At 35.3% G+C, this 19795-nt stretch overlaps 1 protein-coding gene across 6 annotated transcripts in view; it reads right to left on the bottom strand.

Moving 5' to 3' along the window:
* LOC115213509 (TWiK family of potassium channels protein 18-like) overlaps positions 1 to 19203 on the bottom strand; it is a 402881-nt gene extending 383678 nt beyond the window's left edge. For 5 of the 6 annotated variants that reach the window (XM_036514014.1, XM_029782530.2, XM_029782522.2 and 2 more), the window contains exon 1: positions 18010 to 19203. The gene's annotated coding sequence lies outside the window, so the exon portion shown is untranslated. Of the gene's footprint in view, positions 1 to 13779; positions 14240 to 18009 lie in introns of those variants that run through there. The other variant, XM_036513922.1, reaches the window with a different exon arrangement.
* Between the last annotated feature and the right edge of the window lie 592 nt (positions 19204 to 19795).

The following is a 19795-nucleotide window of genomic DNA, read 5'->3' as shown; positions in this document are numbered from 1 at the left end:
CCACTTATCATGAATGGGTTTCCCACGAGCGAACCATCGTATAGAAAGAGTCTTCCTACCTTGCGTGGAGGCGCAATGGCCCAGTGGTTAGGGAAGCGGACTCGCGGTCATAGGATCGCGGTTTCGATTCCCAGACCGGGCGTTGTGAGTGTTTATTGAGCGAAAACACCTAAAGCTCCACGAGGCTCCGGCAGGGGATGGTGGTGATCCCTGCTGTACTCTTTCACCATAAATTTCTCTCACTCTTAATTCCTGTTTCTGTTGTACCTGTATTTCAAAGGGCCGGCCTTGTCACTCTCTGTATCACGCTGAATATCCTCGAGAACTACGTTAAGGGTGCACGTGTCTGTGGACTGCTCAGCCACTTACACGTTAATTTCACGAGCAGGCTGTTCCGTTGATTCGGATCAACCGGAACCCTCGTCGTCGTAACCGACGGAGTGCTTCCTTTCCTACCTTGCAGCGCGCGGCGGTAGTTTTTTGACAAACTTAAAGAAGGCTTTAGGTTGTGATTTTATGTTTTCTCTAACTCAGGCTTCCTTGTCTGCTTCCTCTTTATCTTACATTCATCTGAATTTGTGCATGTATGGCGACGTTGCACATGCGTGAACATATAAAGCTTACATACGATTATATGCGAGTAAAATCGTGTGTATATCTATTATGTTTCCCGGTAGCCATCACTTCTTCTAGCTAGATTGATTTATTTTAATGCTAGCGGCTGTTATTGTATTTAGAACGTAAATAAGCAATATGTTTGTTTTTCGTTAAAAACAGCACCCATTTATATACACCTCGACTTATATATGTATGCATATGTTTAATCAAACACACATAGACACACAGACACACACACGTACATACATTATATATACACGCATGTATATATATATAATGTATTTAACATGTGAATGATTCTTGGAATACGATGTATTCGTGTATCCTATCAATTATCGACGAAGCAGTAAATCTAGGTGATATATTCTATAAGATATTGAACAACGGTTTCATTGGTAAACATTCACTCTCGTCTAGCCATCTACAGTCTTGTACTGCAACATACCTCTTTGCGATGTATTTTCACCAAGCATCTGTCTCAACACAGTTTTTAGCAGCAATTACTACTCAGCTAAAATAGCTACAGGTGTATTTCAACCTGATGTCTCCGCTGTCTGTTCTCATTATTCCTATTGTGTATCATTTGGTAAGTGGAGCTCTTTTCAAAAATGAAGTGTTCAGAACATGTTTAAAACGTGTAAAATCAACGGGAGATCGTAAATCCAATCACTTGATTTCATTGCGCTAGCAGAGGCTCGTTTAGAAACAATTGTTTTCTTAAAGACAATTGAACAACGTGCCACCTAATTAGATACTGAGAGCCAAACTTCATTCTAACTATACAACTAACTCTTGAAATAAAATAAATGCGCCCTTTTTAAAGCCTAGCCAGGCTCATAGGTCCGGTTTCCCGGTTTCAATGGTATATGTGTTCCCCAACTGGACGGGACGCCAGTCGAAAGGCAGCGTTACTCATTTTTGCCAGCTGAGTGGACTGGAGCAACGTGAAATGATGTGTTTTGCTCAAGAACACAACACGTCGCCCGGTCCAGGAATCTAAACCACAATCTTACCATCAACCTAACCACTAAGCCACGCGCTTTCACACAACCAACTCTTACGAAAAGAAAAAAAATAAAGCTAACATTGGCGCAGTTGTTGCTGTGTGGTAAGAAGTTTGCTTCCTAACCAATTTGGTCCCGGGTTCAGTTCCACTGCAGGGCACATTTGACAACTGTCTTCTACTATAGCGTCGGGCAGGCCCATGTCTTGATAGTAGATTTGGTCGACACAATCGTTAGGCACTCAGAGAAAGACACGCGGTTCTAATTGTTTTTCACACCTGTTTGAAAAAATAGTTCATCAGAAGATTGTGTACCATACAGAAATATAACGATACCGCTGGTTAGCCATCTTCTGTGTAGCGTGTAATATTTGAAAACTACTACGACGATGATAATGAGATGAAAGAAGCAACAACAGCAGCAACAATGAGTATCTGCTTCCTATTTCATGACTGTCCAAAAACGATTAGTCGGAACTAGCTTCAGATGGCGCATAATCAAATGAACTTGTACCGATTCTTGACAGCCGGTGTGACAATGAATGCGATGTACAATAAATATTTCTGCCAGGAAAAGCGATAACCCATTAGCAATTTATCCATTGTAATATCTACCTGATTAATCTATAAGCTTGAATGGAGACACACACATATTCACACCTGTTTGGCGTTGATCATTTCTTTTATCTTTTATTTGTTTCATACGTTGAACTGCGGTCATGCTGGGGCATCCATTCCAGACATTTTGGAAGAATAAATCAACCTCAATATTTATATATATATATATATTTTTAAGGTTAGTACTTATTCAGTTGGACTGTCTTGCCAAGTTATGAGGACGTAAGCAAACTAAGACCGGTTGTCAAGTGGGAAGGACTCACAAACAATCACAAAGACACACTTATACACGCGCACATTCACACACACTCATATATATATATATATATATATATATGTATCTATATATATGTGTATGTATATATATATATATATATATATGTGTGTGTGTGTATATATACATATGTATATATATATATATCTATACATATATATATTATGTATATATATATATATGTGTGTGTGTGTGTGTGTGTATATATGTATATATATATACATATATGTATATATGTATATATATATATATATTTATGTAAATATATGTTTGTATATCTATATATATGTATATATGTATATATATATGTGTGTGTGTGTGTGTGTGTGTGTGTGTGTGTGAGTCTGTGCGTGTGCGTGCAACGTCAGGTAGATTGGAGTAATTTTCCTGGCTCTCCACGTTTCGATCTTCAATTCCGCCGAACTCATTAATTTGCCTTTCATCATTCTTTCCCAGTTGCAACCCTGTATCGGGAACAAGACTCCATTGTTGCACTTCTTCCTGTCTGTCTCTCTCTCTCTCTGTCTATATCACCCGAGAGAAAGTGTAAGAAAGGAAGAGGAGAGAATGTCTGTGTGTTTGTACTATATGTATATACGGATAGATAGTACGACAGATAGATTCAGAGTCGAACTAGGGTGAAAGAAATAAGGGGAGGGAGAGAGATAGAGAGTGAGAGAGTGAATAAGAGAGAGAGAGAGAGAGAGAGAGAGAGACAGCGAAAGATAGAGAGAAATTTGCAGCGGAGGTTAGTGGATAGGCAAGAAAGTAAGTAAAAGAGTACATAAATATTTAGACAGTGAAGAAATAATATCTACGCAAAATATTACCACAGAATGGCAAACGGTTTGCTATAAGGCATCGACGAAACAGTTCAATGTTAACCAGCTGCTCAACTCACATCATTGCTGAATGTCTTTCCAAAGGGTGACAGCCATTTATACAGTTAGACAAACTGGGACACACAATAACTATAACGAAAACTAGCCAACTAAATAAATAAATAAATAAATACATAAATAATTAGGGTGTCATCTTATTTATCAGTTTCCCATCCTATTCAAATTACATAATTTGGAAATATATTTGACCCAATTTTAACCTCATAGGTTATTGAGTGAAAACAGGACATTTTTAGTGAAAACAATGAACCAGCATTTCAATGATTTGTACGACTAAGTATCTGAAAGGAACTGAACTGTTATGAGTTTATGTACGCAAATGTATTTGTACTGGATTTCGTTATTCGTGTCGTCTGTTGGTTTTCCAATATATATGCCTGTCGACTGTCCAATACCTATCAAAATAGCATTCAGAGAATGAGAAATATCGCCAAACAAAACACACATACACACACATATACATGTATACATACATTCACACACACACACACACACACACACACACACACACACACACACATTGCTTAGTATTCATTGCTTACACATTTGCACTTTCAAGCTTGGGTAACTTCTGCGATAACAGAGTGGAGATTAAGCAATCAATAAAACAAAAATAACAAAAAAGCCATCTATAGTCGTCGCCGTCGTCGGATCGAGACTGCTTGGTTTATACAATCACTAACACAAATAAAATACTGTGGCACAGTATGTTTTTGATAGTTGCATATGTTTGATGGAGAAATGATAACAGTACTGAATAATTAACTAGAAAGATAGATAGATATAGATAGATAGATAGATAGATAGATAGATAGATAGATAGATAGATAGATAGATAGATAGATAGATAGATAGATAGAAAGATAGATTGAGATGAGGAGGAGAAGGGAGAGAAGTTGTTAGAGAGATGAATGCTCGATGTGAAATAGTGGCTTGGAGCTCTGGGTGATAACCTGCAGCGCCCTTCATTCTTTTCGAAGGGAGGGCGCTGTGCCATGATAGATCGCTAACCACTACACATTCTCTCCTTGTTTCTTTCTGTGTTTCTTTCTGTAGAAGAGCGTAGGTTCAAAACGTTAAAGACTTTTTCACATCTCGTTATACTAATACATCTATTTGTTGTCTACACCACCTGTCTTCGTCTTTTGCATTTTGGGGAATTCTCGCTATATATATGTGTGTGTGTCTGTGTGTGTGTATGCATGTGTGTGTGTGTGTGCGTGCGTGTGCGACTTATCTTAGAACATGTTTGAGTCCATAAAATAGGATCTGGCTACATCTCCATTTAGAGCACAGTTTAAACTATCTTTTCGTGGAAGAAGGTTATGTTCCTAATATCTGTGTTAATTCTGTAACCCTTTAAAATGGAAGAGAAGAAAGTTCATTTTCGGAACTTGATGCTTTGGGAACCAGACAAAAAATGCTGCAGCTTGGCTGGGATGTGTTACCCCACCCTCCATATTCACCAGATATTGCTTCTTCGGATTTCTACTTATTCAGGTATCTGCAGAATAGTCTTAATGGTAAAAATTTCAATTCCTTGGATGACGTAAAAAGATACCTTGGTGAATTCTTTGCCATGAAATCACCTCAATTCTGGGAAGAGGGTATTTTCAAGGTAAAGGAAAGATGGAAACGCATTGTGCAACAAAATGCTTCATATTTGGTTGATTAAAAAGGTAATAGCAAATATTTATTGACCCTTTTCATTCCTTTAAAAACCGGCACGAACTTTCCGAACAACCCAATAGTAAACTCTGTGAGTCGTACAGTACAACTCCCGAAACGCTCTTCGGCATACGATAATAATTTCCCCATAAATTATCTTTACATTTGAAAAAAAATTCAGAATAAAAAGAAAATGCAAAATAAGAATACCTCAGCAGAGTTTATTGGAAAACATAAGAAAACAAAAAAGAAAAAAAAAACACTCCCACACAGGCTCCATTGATTGCAAAGAAGTTGATTGATGACTCTCAATGAAAAACCGGGGGAAAATGCCACTAAATATTCTTTCTTTTTATTCTTTTCCCATTAATCTTTTACTTGTTTCAGTCATGCGGCTTTGCTGGAGCACAACCTTTAGTCGAACTAATCGCCCCCAGTACTTATTCTTTACAGGCCTACAGCTTATTCTATCAGCCTCTTTTGTCAAACTCGGTGAGAGGGACAAACACAGACACACAAACATAGATATACGGCGAGCTTCTTTCAGTTTCCGTCTACCAAATCCACTCACAAGGCTTTGGTCGGACCGAGCCTATAGTAGAAGACACTTGCCCAAGGTGCCACGCAGAGAGACTGAACCAGAAACCATGTGTTTGGGAGCAAGCTTTTTTTTTTTTTTACCAATCCGTTCTACTATTGATGCGAAGCCTGAAACTTTGATGGCGGAGGCTTAATTGGTATTTATCTAATCGATCCCGAAAGGGATGAAGGACAAATTCGACCTCGGAACCAATCTTATAATAATATTTATTATTATTATTATTATTATTATTATTATTATTATATTATTATTATTATTATTATTTTTTATATAGAAGGCAGGGAAGCTTGCAGAATCATTAGCAAGTCAGACAAAATTCTAAGCAGCATTTCCTCTGCCTTTATGTTCTGAGTTGGAAGTCGACTTTGCCTTTCATCTCTTCGGGGTCGATGAAATAAGTACCAGTCAAGTACTGGGGTATTATAATTGACTGGCTCCCTCTCCCAAATTTAGGCCATGAGCCTATAGTAGAAACGATTACTTACAGTATTGTTAGGGTGAGCAAGCGAGCGAGATCGCGCTCGCTTGCTCACGTCGAAAAAATGTATTGCGTTATTTAATCCGCCTCTTTAACTTTTGAGCTAAAATCCCGCCAAGATCAACCTTGCATTTCATCTCCTTGGGATCGATAAATTAAAGTCGAAATCTAGTATTGCTAGTGGTAGTATCAACTAACCTCCTTTCCGCAAAAGTAAAGCATGAATTATGTTTAAACCAGAAACAATTATACGTGAATTAGTAAAGTTGATGCATTCGCAGAATCATTAGAAATTTGGTATTTCGTTTGGGACTTTAGAATCAGAGTTCGAATCTTGCTGAGGTTAATTTTGCCTATTGATTGAATATCGTACCAGTCAAGTACAGGAGTCGATGTAATATACTAAGCCTTCTCCCCAAAACTGCTGCTCTCGTGCCTAATTTCTAATATACGGACAAAGCCAGGTATTTGGGGAAGCTAGTTTCTCGGTTAAATCTACTCCTGTACTTGAGAAGTACTTTATTTTATCGACACCGATTAAATAAAATAGGATTATTATTATCATCATCATCATCATCATCATTATTATTATTGTAAGTGATTATCTTATAACTTAAAACAATATTGATTTGCTGCGAGAAAATAGATCTCACACAATCTGTTGTGTCCATATGGTCTACGATTTATATTGATGCATACACTTTTACTCTTTTACTTGTTTCAGTCATTTGACTGTGGCCGTGCTGGAGCGCCGCCTTTAGTCGAGCAAATCGACCATAGGACTTATTATTCATAAACCTAGTACCTATTACATCGGTCCTTTTTGCCGAACCGCTAGCTTACGGGGACGTAAACACACCAACATCGGTTGTCAAGCGATACTAGGGAGACAAACGCAGACACACAAATACACACATACATATATAAATATATACGGCAAGCTTCTTTCAGTTTCCGTCTACCAAATCCACTCACAAGTTTTTGGTCAGCCCGAGGCTATAGTAGGAGACACATGCCCAAGGGGCCATGCAGTAGGACTGAACCCGGAACTATGTGGCTGGTAAGCAAACTACTTACCACACAGCCACTCCTGCGCCTATGGCCATAAAGACCACCTTTGTGGAATTCTAAGAAAGCATATTTAATCATAGAGGATTTCTTTCGAAATTTACATCCTGAGTTCCAATTGAGCAGAGAACAATTTGCCTTTCGCTCCTCTTATGTCGACAATATACAGTATCAGATAAGTACCGGAGTCGTTCTAATCTGACATTTCCTTCAAAATTTTGGGCCACGTGCTTAAATCAGATATTTTATATATACACAAATCTAGATATTTGGTGGAAGGAATTTGTAAGTTACATCAACCTCATTAGTGCACTTTATCTTGTTGATATTGAAAGGATGATAGGCAATGATGATGGTGCTCGGGAATATGAGGATACTGATAATGATGGTAATGATGACGAAAATAATACTGGTGATGACGATGATATTGAGGAAGATCTTCGTGATGATAATGATGGCGATTGTGCTAAAAGGTGTCCTAGATATATTTTTTGACGTGATTAAAATTGTATTGAAACCGGATCTCACGATATCTGTAATGTCCTTATAGTACAGCATTTACGATAACAATGAGCATAAAGACCATCTCTGTGGTATTGGAACAAACGATATTTACTCAACAATAAAATTTTTAGTACGAGCTAATTTTGCATAAGCCTTCTTCCCTACAACACACGCACATGATAAAAACACAAAAAAAAACAGAGACAAAAATACATAGAAAACCCAAACCTTAGAACTGCTGTGAAATATATATTGTAGGTATTACAAATTAGACTTACGGTGGCAGTAAAGCTACGACCAGCAGAATAAAAACATAAAGATATTAGTCAAAAAGTTCAAAGGAACCTGCATGCACCTGTTATGCTTTTTGAAGATACAATTTATTAACCAGCTCTTGTTTTAGTATATGTATTCATATATATACATTTATATATATATATATTATATATATTATATATATATATATATATATAGTAATCCAAACATGAAAGTATACAAATAATAAACACAACAACGCGGGGACGTGGAACAAGTATACTATATATTATATATATATATATAGATATATATATATATATATATATATATATATATATATATATATATATATATATATATATATTATATATAATATGAAGTGTGAGAGGAGAGAGAGAGAGCTAGGAGCGTAGGTAAGTATGTGTGTATGTGTATCACTATACAAATATATTGCCACGTGTTTGTGTATCGGTTTTCATGTCCTATTGTGCAATAATTTTTATTACTATATAAGCACCAACGATTGCTCTCAGCGGAACATGAAACGAACATGGAAAAGACCCGTATATTTACATACATGTGTGCATGTATGTAACAAGTGCATACCCATATATATATATATATATATATATATATATATATATATATATATACGTACACACATACATTATATATATATATATATATGTATATATATGATTTAGTTAAATTGAAAACCGATTACATATTTACATTATTTAAAAAGTAAAATATGTTAACCCTGACTGCACCTCACACAGATTATACAGCATTCATTCATATATCATAGAGTTTGACAATATGAAAGGGAATAAAAATAATGTGTAGGGAGTTGGGGTGGAATTCGGCCCCCCCCTGTTATAACTCACGCCTTCTCTTTCTTAATCTGATTTTTCGACCATAGCACTTCTCACTCGCACGCAATCTCTTACTCCTTTACTCATGGGATTCATCACTATCTCCTTCACTTTCTCTCCCCCACCCGTCTCACTGACTCTCTTCCTCTTTTTTTCTCTCTCTCTTTCTCTCTCTCCTTCATTTAACTCTACTTTGTATTAGCACTCTTTGTATCGGCTTTATGTAAATATGAAAACGTATGGAAATAAAAAAAAAGGGATTTATATGGAAAAACATTAAATTTGAGTAAATATGTGGTTATATACCTTTTCATGTTTACGCACATGTAATCAATACGGATGTGTATTTATAAAGAAAAACATTTATGTTATTACATATTATGAAAAGTGTATATTCGATTTGTATATATTTCTATTTACACACACACGTTTTCATTTCTAATATATATGCGTATATATATATGTATGTGTGTGTATGCGTATGCATTGTAATATATATATATATATATATATATATATATATATATATATATATATATCTATATGTATGTATGTATATATATACATATATATTAATCTATATATATATACATTATATATATATACATCTATATATGTATATAATATAATACATATATATACAATATATACATATATAACATATATATATATATATATACATATATATACTACATATAATATATATTATATATATATACATATATACTATAATACTATATATATATATATATATATATATACATATAGATATATACATATATATAGATATGCATATATATATATACATATACATATATATATAATATACATATATATATATATATATATACATATTATACATATACATATTATATACATATACATTATATTATAGATATATATATACATATATATATATATATATATATATTATATATTATATATATATATATATATATATTTAAGTTGGTGAATGAATTATCCTATGTTTATCGTCAGCATGGAAATTCGTTTAGCCGACCGAATCTGGGTAGCAATTCACGTCAGAAACACGTTTGAGTGACCTGTCCAAGGGTAGAAACTCCGGGTTCATGTGCAGAAATTTGTATATATATATTATATTATAGATATATATATATATATATATGCACATATTTACATACGTGTGTACGTATGTATATATGTAAATACGTTCACGCACATACGCGCACACACATATATGCATATGTATACACACATATACATACACACACAACCTTCACACAAACACAGATGCAAACACATTCTTGATGCATACACACATCCATAATACATATACACATGTATGTGTGTGTATGTGTGTGTTTACGTCCCCGTCACTTAGTGGTTCGGCAAAAGAGACCGATAGAATAAGTACTGGGCTTACAAAAGAATAAGTTCCGGGGTCGAGTTGCTCGATTAAAGGCGGTGCTCCAGCATGGCCGCAGTCAAATGACTGAAACAACTAAAAAAAAAAGATATATATATATACAGAGAGAGAGAGAGAGTAAGAGAGGGAGAGAGAGTAAGAGAGGGTACGAGAGGGAGAGAGAGAGCGTGTGTGTGTGTGTTTGTGTGTGTGTGTCTGTGTAAGTGTATGAATGTGAGTACGTATATGACTATACATAAGCGAGCGGGCTGCTGCTCATATCGATATATTACAAAATAGAAAGACAACAACATTGTTTCTTAGGAGAAACATACAGTAACAGTGTCCATGCTTCTCCTTGCAAACATTAATTCATCTCTTGCTTTTCTTAAGGAAATTAAGGGTGTCAAAAACACCACCCATCCGTCTCTTCACTATTCTAACTCTGTTATTTTGATTGTTATCGATTGCCCTTGTGGCTAAATGAAGACATCGATATTTTATTATCATCATTATTGATTTCATTGCTATAGTTCGTATTATTGTTTCAACTGCGTTATACTTCTCTATTTGGCCGTTACCAATTGCGTTTTATTTGTTTGTTTAGTTATTTATTTCTATTTTTATATATTTGATTTGTTTATGCTTTTTTATGGCAATATATGACGTATGATATCGTATTAATTTAAATATTATTATTATTGTTTGGCGCAGGATGGCGTGTGGTAAGTAGCTTGCTAACCAACCACATGGTTCCGGGTTCATCCCCACTGTGTGGCATCTTGGCAAGTTCTTCTGCTAAGCCCCGGGCCGACCATGCCTGTGAGTGGATTTGGTAGACGGAACTGAAGAAGCCTGTTTTATATATTATATATATTTGTGTGTTGTCTGTGTTTTCCCCCTAGCATCGCTTGACAACCGATGCTGGTGTGTTTACGTCCCCGTCACTTAGCGGTTCGGCAAAAGAGACCGATAGAATAAGTACTGGGCTTACAAAGAATAAGTCCCGGGGTCGAGTTGCTCGATTAAAGGTGGTGCTCCAGCATGGCCGCAGTCAAATGATTGAAACAAGTAAAAGAGAAAAGAGAAAAAGAGAATGATGTTTTTTTTTATTTTTGTTATTGCTAAAGTGTCGGGCAAAAAAAATTGCTGAGCTACATTTCTCTAAAGTCCTTCAGGTCTGAGTTCAAATTGCGTCGCATTACCTTTGTCTTTCATCCTTTACTATCAGTGAAATACGAATCTCTTCCCATCAAAATTGCTGCCCAGAAAAGCTATTATTGTTGTCATTGTTATTGTTGTTGTTGTGTTGGTGGTTAATGTTGTTATTATCGTTATCTGTGCTTCATCTCAGGTCAACTCTAACTGAGCTGACCTATAATTAAAGGTGTTTAAGCCAGCATCATTCAATATTTTCAGAGGAATCTCTGTACAGGGTACCCTCTCTTAACATAGGGGGACGCTACTTACACGTAGGTTTTAATTTTAATAAGGCGGCGAGCTGGTAGAATCGTTAGCACGCCGGGCGAAGTGCTTAGCGGTATTTTGTCTGTCGTTACGTTCTGAGTTCAAATTCCGCCGAGGTCAACTTTGCCTTTCATCCTTTCGGGGTCGATAAGTTAAGTACCAGTTACGCACTGGGGTCGATGTAATCGACTTAATACCTATGTCTGTCCTTGTTTGTCCCCCTCTGTGTTTAGCTCCTTGTGGGTAATAAAGAAATAGGTATTTTGTCTGTCGTTACGTTCTGAGTTCAAATTCCGCCGAGGTCGATTTTGCCTTTCATCCTTTCGGGGTCGATTAAATAAGTACCAGTTACGCACTGGGGTCGATATAATCGACTTAATACCTATGTCTGTCCTTGTTCGTCCCCTCTGTGTTTAGCCCCTTGTGGTAATAAAGATATGTATTTTGTCTGTCGTTACGTTCTGAGTTCAAATTCCACCGAGGTCGACTTTGCCTTTCATCCTTCGGGTCGATTAAATAGTACTCAGTAACCGCTGTGGTCGATATAATCGACTTAATCCGTTTGTCTGTTCTTGTTCGTCCCCTCTGTGTTTAGCCCCTTGTGGGTGGTAAAGAAATAGGTTTTAATTTGAGATAGATTATGATAATATTTCTTGTAAGAAACCCCTGACGTAGAGGCTCCATGTTGACTCCGTCAGAGGTTTTAGTGTTTTCATTTTGTATATTTACTATTTATTGAGGAAAGCCAGTGCACATGATTTTGGCGAGGTCACACAGACTGATAAGACGGAACCAGTTACGATTCCTTTTCAACAGATGCAAGTAAAAATGTCTGCTGGAAAACATATACTGAGGGGAGACTTTCTGACGCCGACATTCTGTGAAAGAAGGGACTGAGTGTAGTGACTACTATGCAGCCAGGAAAAAATTGAAAACAACATAGAGTACGAGAAGAGAGAAGCGGAATGAGTCGGAAGTGCTTGAGTGAATGTAGTACACAATCACCCTGTCCCGAAGAACAGGAACTACTGTATGTAATGGTAAAAGGAACAGAGAGGAGAAAACCCATGTCTGTAGGTCAAATGTAGGTTCATGCTGAGTAGCAATTTCATACTAATAAGTCAGATGGCCTTGCTCTGCATGTCTGTGTTTTTAATAGATAGCACCGTCTCTAATGTTGGAGTTGCACTCCATTCTAGGACAACGCACTGTTAAGTGTTAGTAGATAGCGTTGTGTAGTATCTTAGGGCTTTGAAGAAGTCTTGAATTTCGGTAGGGTGTTTTTTACTCTATAAAGAATTTGTTTTGTTGATGTTGATATTCTTGTTTGTTTTCTGCCTTTCTGCCGTAAGAGAACGGATCTCTTATCAAGACTATTGTAACCGTAGCCATCTTGTCTTATTGTATACCTAGAACTATAAAGTTGAACGAGTGCTTTCTGTTTTTTTGGTGGTATTGTGTTATCTGAAGTAAACTAATTTATTTCTAGCATGTAAACCATCGATGAATTTCCCTCACTGCCTTGAGTTCTCGTCCAGAATTTAAATTCCTTCTGAAACCGGCACCAGTTATGGTGTGATGATGATTATGATGATGATGATGATGATGATGATGATGGCGACGACGATGGCAACGAAGTATTCCTTGAAGTAACAAGTGTAGCACAAGTGATAAAGGTGTCTATTTAAAAGGTTCTTTTACTTTCAAACGATGTGTCTTGTGCTTATATTAGCAATCGTTTGTTGTTGATGATGGTGATGATGACACCGACGTTAATGCTGATGGTAATGGTGATGATTACGATGATGATGATAAAGAGGAAGATGGTGATGATGATGACAACGATAACGATGATGATGATTACGCGGAAATGTCTTGCGATATTTAGTTACTGCACTTTACAATCTCCTCTAAGAACCAATTTCCCGTTCATGTCAGCTTTAACTTTATCATTCTTGGGACAAGAGTTGAGTCGATAAAACCTAACACCAGCCTACTGTTCTGGGGTAGAAGTAGAAATAAAATGTGGGTATCTGTTTGAAGTATTGGACAACCTACCTTCTCTTTGTACATCAGTTAAAGTTTGGTGTCGGACACTTTGTTGCTGTAGCATTGCCGAATGGGGATGAGGTTCGCTTCGCAATCATCGGGCTCTGATTTTGATCCTACTGAGTGCCATTTTAGGCAAATGCCTTTTATCATAACCTCGAACTGACCCAAGTCTTGTGGTGTAATTCCGTAGATGAAAAGGCCATCGGATTCATTGTACCATTAATTCAGAAGTTTACTCTTGTTGTCCTGTTTTAAAATTACTTTGTTGTAGAAAACTCAAATCTCCCATTAACAACTAATTCAATGAATAATCAATTGAGTAGATAGAAGACCTGAACTATCATCTTCGAAAGTGACTGAGATCCATTCAGCTCTTTTCCTATTGTCTGCTGTCATTTTCGTTGAATAAATGAAAATGCTGTGGTCCCGATACTTCGGTCTGTACAGGAGAACCAAAGAGATTTTATTTGTTGTTGCTTTGTATGGTTTATTTAAGAAGTAGGAGGGGACAATGCTTCTATGACCTTCACGGGACCTCCGAGACACGTGAGATCGATAGAATTTATGCTCATGTTTCAACTACTACAAGTTTGCCTGAAAAACGTGGCTGAAGGCATCTGTCCCAACGAGGGAACATCAGATACGCAGTCGCTAGTCTTGCTAAGAATAGCAACTGTGTTATTTCAAATAGTAAAATACAGTCTTAGGAAAGAAAAAATACCATGACAATCTAGACACAAAGACAAAATTGGCAAGAGGTTGGAACGTCACTAATAAGTCTGTGCAATTTAGTCAGAGCTGAGCCCGGGACAAGGAAGAGTTTCTAATGAGATGACAGTCGTGTATTACAATGAGTGAATGATCTGATTACTGCGGGATATCGATGCTTAGACACCGTACAGGTGACAAAATGGGGAGGGTAACTAGTGCTTTATGTGCTGTGACGTGTGGTATGCACTTAGCTAATTCAAACAAGTAGACGCCGTTGGTGTAGTAATAGGAGAGCAGAGAAAGGAAGTGACAGCTCTCTTTATGTCAAAGCTCTCGTATCATATGCATCAATATTAATACTACGTAAGGTGACGAGCTGGCAGAGTCATCTGCACATCGGGGGAAATTGCTTTATGACATTTATTCCTACGTTGTGAGATCAAATGCTGCCAGGGTCGGCATTGTCTTTTATTCATTCTGAGTCGATAAAATAAAGTACGTGTCCAGCAATTGAGTCGATATAGACGACTAGCCCACTCTGAAATTTTCAGGTTTCGCGTCTATAGTAGAAAACCCTTTATAGGCGGTGAGCAGGCAGAATGGTTAGTACACCGGGGGAAAATACTGAGCGACATTTCTTCTGGTTTATATTCTGAGTTCAAATGCCAGCAACGCTGACTTTACCCTTTGGGGGTCAATAAAATTCGTACCAGTTGAACACTAGGGTCCTTGTGATCGACTTACACCCTCCCGCAAAATTGCTGGCCTTCTGCCAAAATTTGAAACCGATATTAAGTCCACGTTAACTCTCACGTCCAACACATGGTATTCAATACCAGGAGGTGAGTATGTTCTTGCATAGAACAACAACACCTCACGGCGTTAGGATTGTTAACATAACGATATAAATTTGACCTTTGTGACACGCAGTTACACACACACACACGAACACAAACTGGCTAACAAACGCATAGGCTCAGTAGCACATGCACACGCACATACACAGATTCAGACACACACACACACATACAAAAATTCTTATACATAGCGACGGAAGCCCTTAAAAGGCTCTTGGGTGCTGCCCTTTTTCCTTAGGCTAAGACAAAGAAAACAGCCAAAAATTAAACGCGAACATAGCACATTATACACATAAACAAACAGATAGATAGATAGATAGATAGAGATAGATAGATAGATAGATAGATAGATAGATAGATAGATAGATGCAGGTATGTATCAATATGATTATACAGACGTAATCACTGAGTGATATGAATACATAGAAACGTAAAGTACAACGTGTGATTAGACTCATTCTTCGTAATATTGTTGATGTTCTTGATGCTGTTTAGCCACAGGTCAACCCTCATTGTGTACACGGAAAACCAAAGACATTCCATTCCTGACCAATCATTTATTAGTTTCCAAGACATAGTGAGTCTTGGCCCACATTATCCAAATAAACCTTCCATTATATATATGTACGATTCCACGAAGATTTTGGAGCTATTTCGGAAAAGGTCAATTGAACAGACAGACAAAATCTTGTTGGTTCATATTAATGTATAAATATTCCAAGTCAACGTGTGTTTGGGTGCGCGCGCGTGGTGTGTCTGTGTGTAGAAATAAAATGATCGACTATTATTAAATATTAAACTAACAGCTGATGGGCCTTCGATTCAAAATCTCTGCCGACATTTCGTCACGAAAGATTTTGAAGAAAACTTTTATTTCTAAGCATCTCGGGTCATGTTGATTTGAGATGGACAGACATTGTCAGTATGCTTTTTGATCACCATCACTTTAATCTTAATGCTACATATCATAATCACGATTCAAATTTTAAAATCTTCTAAGAAATGTGTCTTGCACTTGAGTGATTATATATGTGTGTGTGGGTATGTACACACAATTTATGCGTTCTTGTATGCACATATATAGACATACTCACATTTATATATATATATATATATATATTATATATTATATATATATATATATATATATATACATACATTTGATAAAAATGGTAAGGCAACAAAATATTTATTAGAGAGAGAGAGGTGAGAGAGATAAATATATAGATAGATACATAGTTAGTTAGTTAGATAGATAGATAAATAGATAGATAGATAGATAGATAGATAGATAGATAGATAGATAGATAGATAGATAGATAGATAGATAGATAGATAGATAGATAGATAGATAGATAGGGTCTGCTCCAGCATGGACGCAGTTTAATTACTGAAACACGTAAAAAATAAAAGATATATATATTTATATATATATACTCACAATATAAATATTCATATGTGTATACATAAATACGCATATATATTTATATCGATACGTATGTAGATATTTGTATATGTATAAATGTACATTTCATATATATATATATATATATATATATATATATATATAATATACGTACACACCCACGTGTGTGTGTGTGTGCTTTCCCTGAATGTATAAAGATATAAGTATGTTTGCATATGAGAGACTACATTAAAATATAAACAATGAATCATCAGCATTATAACTATTCTTGCATGCAGACGGTAAAGACCCGGGTGAAACTTCGTAGACACGGTTAGTAAAATATGAAAAAACCGGACCTCATATTTCCATATAAATATATAAATATATCTTATATATATATATATAGAATGTATATTTATTTATATATTATAAATTTGTGAGTGTATGCATGTATGTATGTATATATATTTATGTGTATATATAGATATATATAAGATATATATATAGAATGTATATTTATTTATATATTATAAATTTGTGAGTGTGTGCATGTATATATATTTGAATGTTATATATATATATATATATATATATATATTAGAATGTATATTTACTTATATATTAATAATTGTGAGTGTGTTCATGTATGAATGTATGTATATATTTATGTATAATTATATATATATATATATATTATATTATAGAATGTATATTTACTTATATATTATAAATTTGTGAGTGTGTTCATGTATGATGTATGTTATAATTTATGCTATATATATATATATATTTGTATGTATATATATATATAATGATGTACTCTATATATTATATATATAATGATGTACTTTATATATTATAAATTTGTGTGCTTGTGTGTGTGTATATATAATATATATACACACATATATATATGCTATATATATAACATGTGTATGCCAGTACAAGGATGTATACGCATATATACATACATATATATATATATATATATATATATATATATATACATATATACATAAACACACATACACACAACACATATATATATATATATATATATTAAATAACACACATACACACACACATATATATATATATATATATATATATACATAAACACACATACACACACACACACATATATATATATATATACATGTATGCATACAAGTACGCACCTATGAAGAAGAGAAATAGAAAAACAGGAGATAAAGAAACAATAAAATCCTGGAAGAAAACATATAAACTAAAGTTACCTACCTGTAATAAATCTGACCATCACAACACGTAAAGAAGACAGCAGTTATATTAAGACGTGTACTTATCAACACTTGTATATATAACTAGTTTTCCCTTCTCCCTTCCTTTCAATTTCTCCTCTTTCTCACCCTCACACTATTCTTTATTTCCTCTTTTTTTGTTTGTTTTTTTTTTTTGCTTTGTTTCTTTTTAACTTCCGTCTGTTTTCTGGGCACACATCAGTATCATTATTTTTGTTTTTCTTTAGGGAATTTTTGTAGCTTTTATTTTTCATTTATCATTTTTTTTATATCATTTTTCTATCTGTGCATAATAACTTCCCCGTATATTGTGTATTTTTTGTGTAGTTATTTTTTACTGTTATCTTTATAGTTATATATTAGTGTTTTTTTTGTTGAAGTAGACACCCAGGTCAGCCCTGATTGAGCACACCTATGATTCAAGCCGTTCGTTCCATCCGTGATCATCACGCCCTTCCGTATACCAACGAGAAAAACTTCATCCAATGCATTTTCCTATATTTAAGACGTGTCGGGTGTGATTTTGAGGGAGATTTTCAGCTGTTACTTCTAACAACTTCGGCGATCGTAATAAGCAAGAAGTTACCCTGTTAACTCGTTGGTAATATCGATTTCGTTTATCGATCTGTTATTGTTGATGCTGTTGTTGTTGTTGTTGTTGTTGTTGTTACAGTCGCCGTGTATTTTTCACTTCTCCCATACTGATGACAGTTTGCTGCGAGACAAGCAGGCGAGCCGTTTTCCTTCACAATATCACTTGTTACCGACAGTATTTTTGCTATTGATGTCGTTGTTGTTATTACGACTTCTCTTTTCTTTCATTTCAGACTTTCATATTTATTTTTCCTTTTCTCTCTGTTTCTTTAATTTTTATTTTCTCTCTTTCTTTCATCCCGTATCTTTCCAAAAAAATAAATATCTCATTACGTTATATTTATAGTGAAGCGCTTGTATATTTATTTACATATTGAAACTTTTATCCCGATAGCTTCATGTAAGTATTATTTATTTTTGAGTTTTTTTTCCTTTTTATCAATCAATTATAATCTATAAGTTAATGAAAGTATATCAAATAGCACCTGTACATATGTTGATATCAGAGCCGAACGGAGGAATGTCTCGCAGCACCGTTGTTTGTTTTGTTTTGCTCTGTGTTAGAAAGGTTTATATATGTATATATATATATATATATGTGTGTGTGTGCTTGTATATGTATTATTTATGTATGCATATATGTATGTACGTATGTATGTACGTATGTATGTATAATTAAGTTCTCTGTATAAGTGAATATTTTCTTCCTTCCCGTTCTTTCTCTCCCCCTCCCACTCCCTCACCCTTATATTACTGCCTCCTTCCGTCTCTCTCTCTCTTTCTCACTTCTTTGCTCTCTCTCTCTCCCTCTCTCTCTCCCTCCCTCCTTTCTCTCTTTCTCTTTATCTGTTGCAATATTAGCATTGTGTCAAATCTAATTACGCAGACCAGTAAATCAAAAGTCCTCCAACCGTGCCCAACTCCTTTTATTCACAGAAATAATGTATCCAAGACACAACAATGTGTCCTTAAAAGAAAAAAAAAAAAGAAAACACGGAGAGAAAAATGATTGCAGAATATAATAGCAGGGTACTTTGACTGCTGTTTTCAGCCAATCTGTCCATTAGGTAGACAGCTCACGCGTGTCTTCTTGTATGGGATGTGCTCGCGTGTCTTTAATGATAAACACACGATAAGATCGTTAAGATAGCATAATACAAAACACTACCCAG

The sequence above is a fragment of the Octopus sinensis genome, linkage group LG1 (assembly GCF_006345805.1).
Source record: "Octopus sinensis linkage group LG1, ASM634580v1, whole genome shotgun sequence".
Classification (NCBI taxonomy): Eukaryota; Metazoa; Mollusca; class Cephalopoda; order Octopoda; family Octopodidae; genus Octopus; species Octopus sinensis.
Note: the sequence above shows the minus strand (reverse complement) of the source record. Positions and strands in the feature narration are given on the sequence as shown.